Source organism: Lygodium microphyllum, chromosome 21 (assembly GCF_053477565.2).
Source record: "Lygodium microphyllum isolate KBCC chromosome 21, Lygodium_microphyllum_v1.1.10, whole genome shotgun sequence".
NCBI classification, from domain to species: Eukaryota; Viridiplantae; Streptophyta; class Polypodiopsida; order Schizaeales; family Lygodiaceae; genus Lygodium; species Lygodium microphyllum.
The window spans coordinates 59,986,435-59,993,890 of NC_141155.1; positions in this window are offsets into that span (position 1 = coordinate 59,986,435).

Consider the following 7,456-nt stretch of genomic DNA (forward strand, 5'->3'; position numbering starts at 1 on the left):
GATGAGATGTGCGACCTTGGTGGGCATATCTACTACAACCATAATAGAGTTATATCCTCCTTGAACTTGAGGTAAGCCAACAATAAAGTCCATACTAATGAACTCCCATTTCATTTGTGGAATGTCAAGTGGTTGCAATTTCCCAGGCATTTTAACATGCTCTGCCTTAATGCGTTGACAAGACAAACATTCCGTGACATATTTGAGTACATCTCCCTTGAGCCTTTCCCAAAAATAGCTCTTTCTGACCGTATTAAGGGTCTTGGCATAACCAAGATGTCCTGAGAAAGGGGAGTCATGGGCTTCCCAAAGTATCTTCTGCTTGAGAGTTTGGCTTGCATGGATACATAATCTAGTCCTAAAGTAGACAGGTCCATTACTGATGGAGAATTCTTGATACTTCGTCTTTAGCTTCAGGTCTTGATCCTTGATGGCGATCTCCCTTAGCATTTTTTGATAGACTGGGTCATGATATGCCCCTTCTTTTGCTAGCTCAAGAATCGGGTTGTTTGGCATTGATACCTTTGTGGCTAGTGACCTTGCTATTGATGGATCTTGCAAAATGAGAGAATTTAGAAATGTCTTGTGACTGAGTGCATAGGCAACTATATTCTCTTTTCCACGCCTATATTTGATTTCAAAATCATATTCTTCTAGCACTTTGATCCATCGATGTTGCCTCATATTGAGCTCACTCTAGGTGAAAATCCATTTAAGACTCTTGTGGTCCATTACTAAGGAAAATTTGTTACCTAGTAAGTAATGTCTCCAAAGTTTGAGAGCATGGATGACAACCAACAGCTCCAGGTCATGGGTAGCATAATTCCTTTCATGGCTCTTCAATTTTCTTGAAGAATATGCTACGAGATGACCTTCTTGCATAAGTACACATCCTAAAGCAAGTGCACTAGCGTCAGTTACCACTTCAAACTCCTTACTAAGATCAGGAAGTTTTAGGATGGGTGTTGATATTAAGCTTTGCTTAGTTTGTCAAAGCTGTTCTGTTCAGTAGTTGACCATATAATTGCTACTTGCTTCTTTAGTAGATTAGTCAGAGGGGCTACAATCAAAGCATAATCTTTGATGAAATTTATGTACCACCCTATCAACCCAAGAAAACTACGTATTTCTTTCACAGAAGTTAGTGTTGGCCATTCTAGAACTTCTCTAGATCTACTAAAATTCCCTTTGCTGATACAATGAATCCCAAATATTCAATCTATTGCTTGAAAAATGCGCACTTCTTCTTCTTAGCATAAAACTTGTGTGCTCTCATTGTTTCAAGAACAATGTGAAGCTGGGGCTCATGGTCCTTTTCCTGTTTTGAGTAGACTAGGGTATTGTCAAAAAAGACGAGTATGAAGTCATCAAGATAGGGCCTAAAGATATCCTGCGTTAACCTGTTGAAGGTAGCAGGAGCATTCATCAACCCGAATGACATCACTAGGAATTCGAAGTGTCCATACCTTGTACTGAATTCAGTCTTCGGAATATCTTCTTCTTTGATCCTTATATGATAATATCCAGATATGAGATCTATCTTTGAGAAGATCTTTGCCCCTTGAAGACGGTCAAGTAATTCATCTATTCTTGGAATGGGGTATTTATTTTTTATGATTGCTTGATTCAACCCTCTGTAGTCAATGCGTAGGTGAAGCGTTCCATCTTTCTTCTTTTGGAACAACACTGGAGCTCCCCATGGAGAACTGCTAGGTCGGATGTAGCCTTAATCTAATAGTTTCTTGACTTGCTCTTTCAGTTCGATAGCTTTCGGGATGGACATCTTATATGGCCTCTTTGCGATCGGTGCAGCTCCTGGCACAAGTTTGATTTCGTGGTCGACTTCCCTTTGGGGAGGAAGTTCCGTCAAATCTTCAGGGAATACGTCTGCATATTCCTTTAACCATGAAGGTTCTTCTCTAGATTCCTGATTCTGATCTAGCTTATTTAGTTTAATCAGATAGACAGGTAGACCTTTTTGAACACCTTTTATTATCTGTGTTGCTTTTGCCAACTATATTTTTGGCTTACCAGTCTCACCTTGAGTCATGACTAATTCCCCTTCAAATTTTCGGAAGGAGACTTGGCCCTTTCCACAGTGGATGTGGGCATCATTGGGTATTAGCCAATCCATTCTGAGTAAACATTCGTGGACACCTAGGTTCATTACCCTGAATCTCACAGAAGTTGGCTTCCCACCCAGTAGGAATTTCACCTTAGCGGTTTGCCTAGTACAAGTGACCTCACGACCATTTGCTAATTCCACAAGTAAAGTAGGTGCATCTATTGTGGCTATCCCTAATCTTTTTACACAGATTGGTGAAATGAAGGAATGTGTACTGCCACAGTCAATCAAGGTTTTGAAGCTTTTACCTTGATATTCAGATGGAGTTTGAATCATCGAGATTTGGCAATTTGGACCCTTCTTGTGAAGAGTGGCGGGAACCATAGCCCTCTCAATGTCAACATCCATGGATGGATCTTCTTCATTGTCCAGCTCCTTGTTGGAAACACTGGAGGTTCTCCCTCCGGCCATAATGGTGGTTCCTTGGCCATGAGCGGCTCTATTTTGACCTTGGAATTGCCCTTGGCGATGTCCTCTACCAAGCTTGAGACACTCCCTCTTGAAGTGTCCGGGCTCATTGCAATGGAAGCAACGTGGGTTGCAATCATTGCTTTGTGTTGGAAAAAAGTTGTTGATAGCATTGGCCCTAGCTTTCTTTCTTTGGCCCTGATTCTGACCTTGCACTCTCTTAGTCTGAGCCTTAGATATACCCTTATTATGATCTTTGTAAGGCCAAATCCTATTGTTCCTTGGTTTGGTCTACACTTCCTGTATTATTGGAGTAGCTCGAATGAGTACGTCTCGCAGGTCCGTTGGGCGCATTGATTCCAATCGAGTGTTTATGGGTGGATTCAACCCAACACAAAATTTTGACACCTGTTGTGTTATATCCATTTGGGGTACATACTTTAGGAGAAAACTTCGAATAATATGCTTCAAGGGATAATCCTAGCTGCTTCAAGTCATAGAATTCATTCATCTTTTGTGTGCGGTAGGTGGCAGATACCTCCCTCGCACAGCTTCCTTAACCTTATCCCAACTGTTCCCTCCGAGATCGCTTGGTCTCTGCACTACGGAAACTGTTTCCACCAAAGTCTCGCTTCTCTTGTAAGCTTAAGTTTGGCTAGCATGGCTTGGTTAGCAGGTGCAGTTCCTGCTACCTCAAAATAGTCCTCCATAGACTCAATCCAGATCTCAGCGTCGGCTTGAACAGTCCTTCCCTTGCCATCAAACTCGGGTGGCTTAATTTGTTTGAGAATGAATTTCTTCTCTTGAGCCACAGCTGGACTTAGTGCAGGAGTCAGATTTGGAACCTATGCTTGGGGTTGCGTCTGAACAATAAGATTCTTTATGTTAACATCTTATCATACGTTCCCATATTATGTTAATATGACTAGCACAGCTTTTTAGGCAAGTGATTTAATCACTTAACCCCTTGGTTAGCATTTATGGTCAAGATAGATAATTGTAAAAAGTATTATTTATTCATGGAGGCATATCCCTTTGAGTGCATTTATTTTGGATAAGTAGGACTGGCTGATTGATACATCAGTTTGGGGAAAATAGGATTGTGTTACAATCGGCTACTACAGGGACGGAATAATAATATGGAGTGGGGTCATGGATTTTCAGGAAATGGTAAGTCATAAGAAGCTTGGGGTATCCCTTCCTTTGATACCCATTCTTCTCATAGCGCCCTAACACTTTGATTTTGTCAGCAGAGATTACCCGGGTCACTTCTTCATAGACGTACTTGTTCTGCTTGACTTGCCGACCGCTAACATGCAAAGTTGCATTTACGCAAGCTTTGACAAAGGTGAACAGCTTCACGATATTTAAATCCTCCATCCACTTGATTCTCTTCAAGTTGGTCTGAAGGTACACGAGTCGGTGGGCTACTATGTAGTATATTCCTGAGTCTCCCGTCCATCTCCGCTCCGCATACAGGGGCGAAGGATTATAGATGCAGTCTAGAATATTCATCTCTGCATACAGGGGTGAAGGATTATAGATGCGGTCTAGAATATTCATCATGCCAAGCCTCTGATGATAATTTGAAGCATGCATTACAGTCATGAACATGACCTGGAACACCAAGAACTTGCTCCATGCTTCGTGACTTTGCAACCCAGCATCCATAAGTGAGTAAAGAAATGTTTTCAACAAAAAGCACTACTCTATTCCACTCACCTTCCCCTGTTTATCCCCTTATTCCCTTTATGTTCCTCCATTAAGTTCCCTTCTAATCTTTAGATTTCATTGGTTTGCTCTGATACCAACTGTAACGTGTCCGCTCGTACACTTGTGTGGCACGTCTTAGCAGCCCACCAGCAAGAGAGTCCGCCACTTGGCACTCACAAGGAATGTCACAAGGTTTGCGATCTAGGTCTTCCCGAGTCTGCCCCGAGCAGAAGTATCCAGTCGTTCCCACTTAGGACGGACCTCAAGTCAGGCTTTCTTTCCTATCAGCAAAGTCTCTAGGAAGTAGCTAGCGTCGAGCTCCAGATGACCCACTTTGAGTAGGAACAACAGAGTTGGAGCGGATTTATGCTACACTTCGTTCATGAAGAATGGGAGACGAAAGGGATGTGAAGCTCGACCTCTCTACCCATAACGCATAGTCCCATTCCGCTCCCCTAAAACATCATAAATCGGGATTCTAACTCTACTGATGCTAGGTCTTCACAGTTTCGTTATCACATCTTTTGAGAAAATTTCCCAGCTAACTGGGACCGCCCTTTTGTAGGACGGGGACCCAAGTCAAGTCCACCGCACTTTCCTCAATTTGCTTAGTTATCTAATTACCTACCATATTATGTTTGACATGCAAAAGCAGCTTCCTTAATTAATCAATTTAAACACAATTTCCTTCACTTAACTTACGCATTGACACAAAAACAATGTCAAGCAAGCTTCTTTTTCAAATATCTGATCTTTATTTATCATAGTCCTAGAATGCATCAAGTATCATGCCCAAAGGCTAACCTAGCAATCAACAGGATTGCTGCTCCAAGTTTCGCCCATAGACTAGTACACGGGCCTCGAGATCCCATCTCGAGCCACGTCGGCCTCTTATGCGGGATCGGGAGGCAAGGAATTTATAGCCAAAGCCTCCCCTGGCACCCAAGCGTCCTCCCTCTCCAAGCAGCACCCACGGAGAGACATCTTGCGGCAGGTTCGGTCCATATACTCGGTGCGGCTAACAATCCACTTGGATAGGGTCAGGCAGGCAATCGGAGGTAACTGAACCTGCCTCTCCCTCCAGGATTTTAACCTGAAGCATTAAGTGTTTAGTTCCTTGAGCAAAGAAGTTCAAACAATGTACCTAAGTGTACAATCATGATCATTTCAGTGGTCGTTCATACAACCAACTACTAAGGTGTGATTCCTTCTTCCCGAATGCTCCCAGCATTCAATCCTAGATCATTCGCAACTTAGCAAGATTCTAAGGGCTTGGCAAGCTAGGTTGCTTGTTTCTCCTTTTTCTTTGGGTTAGGTTTTGTACCCTATCGACCCTAATTAATCTTACCTTAAGTCTCCTTGTAAGATAGATCATGGACAACCCCGTCGTCCTCGGTTGGTCAACTTGCTGGTTGTCTCCTAAATCCCTTGAAGTACATATGTACCTTCATCTTTGATCTTAATTGATCAAGATTGTCTATCCCCTTGACCATGGTTGGTTAAGATGGTTCTGTTTAGAACAGTTCCTACTCCGTCTTAAGTATAATCTTCTTAAGCCCTCTTAATAATGCTCACATGCACTAAGCTTTTACATATCCCTCTTGAAGTCACCAAGGACTTTGACATGGGACTCATGGATCTCAGTCCCATTTGGTAGATTACAAACAACGTTGAATTTTCCCAACAACTTTAATGCACGCAACCTAATACCATGCCTTCATTTCAATGCTTACAATTTTGATATAATCCATATCTTATTTTATGCCACACATGCGAAGGTATTTTTTATGCATGCAATCTTAACATTATCCTCTATGTAATTATTTACACGAACTTTAACCTTCTTGAATGATCTTATCTTTATAACTTTATGTGATTATTGTATGAGTCTAGATGCACTTTAATCTTTTCTGCAGTTTATTACATGTACCTTAGAATCCATCTTGCGATATGGAGATGCACTTTGCTTCTTTCGATGTCCTCTGAAATGTATTTTTGCAAGAACTTGTGCAAGGAGCAATGCACTTTATGCAAAAATTCATGCAAGAATTCTTTGGGTAATTTACGATGCAATTACCTAATCAATTTTACTTATTATGATGTCATCTTACAACGAAATTTATCTTGTTTGTTACAAACATCACAACTAAATTCATACCAAGGCAATTATCAATCACGTAATTAATATGATGCATGTGAATATGATTTTCACCATGATAATTATAACCTATGATTTAACAATAGAGCAACCTGGGTTTGGAGTGATGTCTTGATTCCAATGGTATTCACGCGTGATAACCCATTCACGGTTGCGGTGCTGTCTTGATTCAAACCTCCATCCACACTTGCGGTGCCGTCTTGATTCAAACCTCCATCCACACTTGCAGGGTTTCCGGCCATCCTTGTGGAACTACGCTTTGGGGCCATACGCGAAGACGCGTGTACGAGATATAGAATTCTCGCACTCTCCTATGCAACTATAGTAAATTCTTGCAACCTCTCCTTGAGTGGAGAAAGGATAATGAAAGGGGGGTGTATTTTCGAAAATATTAGACATGTGTATGAGAGCGGAATTTTGGTGCCGGAAATTGCTTAAAAATAGCTAAAAATTATGAATATCAAGGGAAAAATATTCAATGTCAAAGGCGGCGGCTCGACCTAGGACGATTTTAAGCGTCAAAGTGCTCTAAGGACGCCCGGGCAACACTTGCGGATTTTTAGTAATTTTTCCATGCGCCTGTGCCGGTCAGTGGAGCTATCAGTCAGTGCGGGATGCCGAGATGAGCTCACAGAAATTTGCAGACTGCGATTTGGACACCGTATGCGCGAGAGGCAGGGAAAAGGCCAAAAGGCCGGTCAAGAATTGGGAGGTGCCCAAAAAATTGAGAAATGAGGGGGTGCCTTTGTGAAGGGGCACCCCCCCTTTGAAAAATCGTGATGGAGGGGGGGTGGCGGCTGTTGCAGGCCGCCGAAAAAAACGCCCCCCCCCCCCCCCCCCCCCCCCCAAATCGAGATGGAGGCTTGTGAGGAAGCCATGAAGCCAAGCACTCCAGGCCACTACATTCGATCTCCGCTCCGCATCGCTCCGGTTTACGTAGTCAATGGCAGCCTATAGAGGGAGAGAGAAAATCAGTCTTTCTCTCTCCTCCCTCTCTCTCTTCTAAGAGGGAGTTCATGTGGGAAGAGAAAGGAAGAAGAAAAAATGATGGA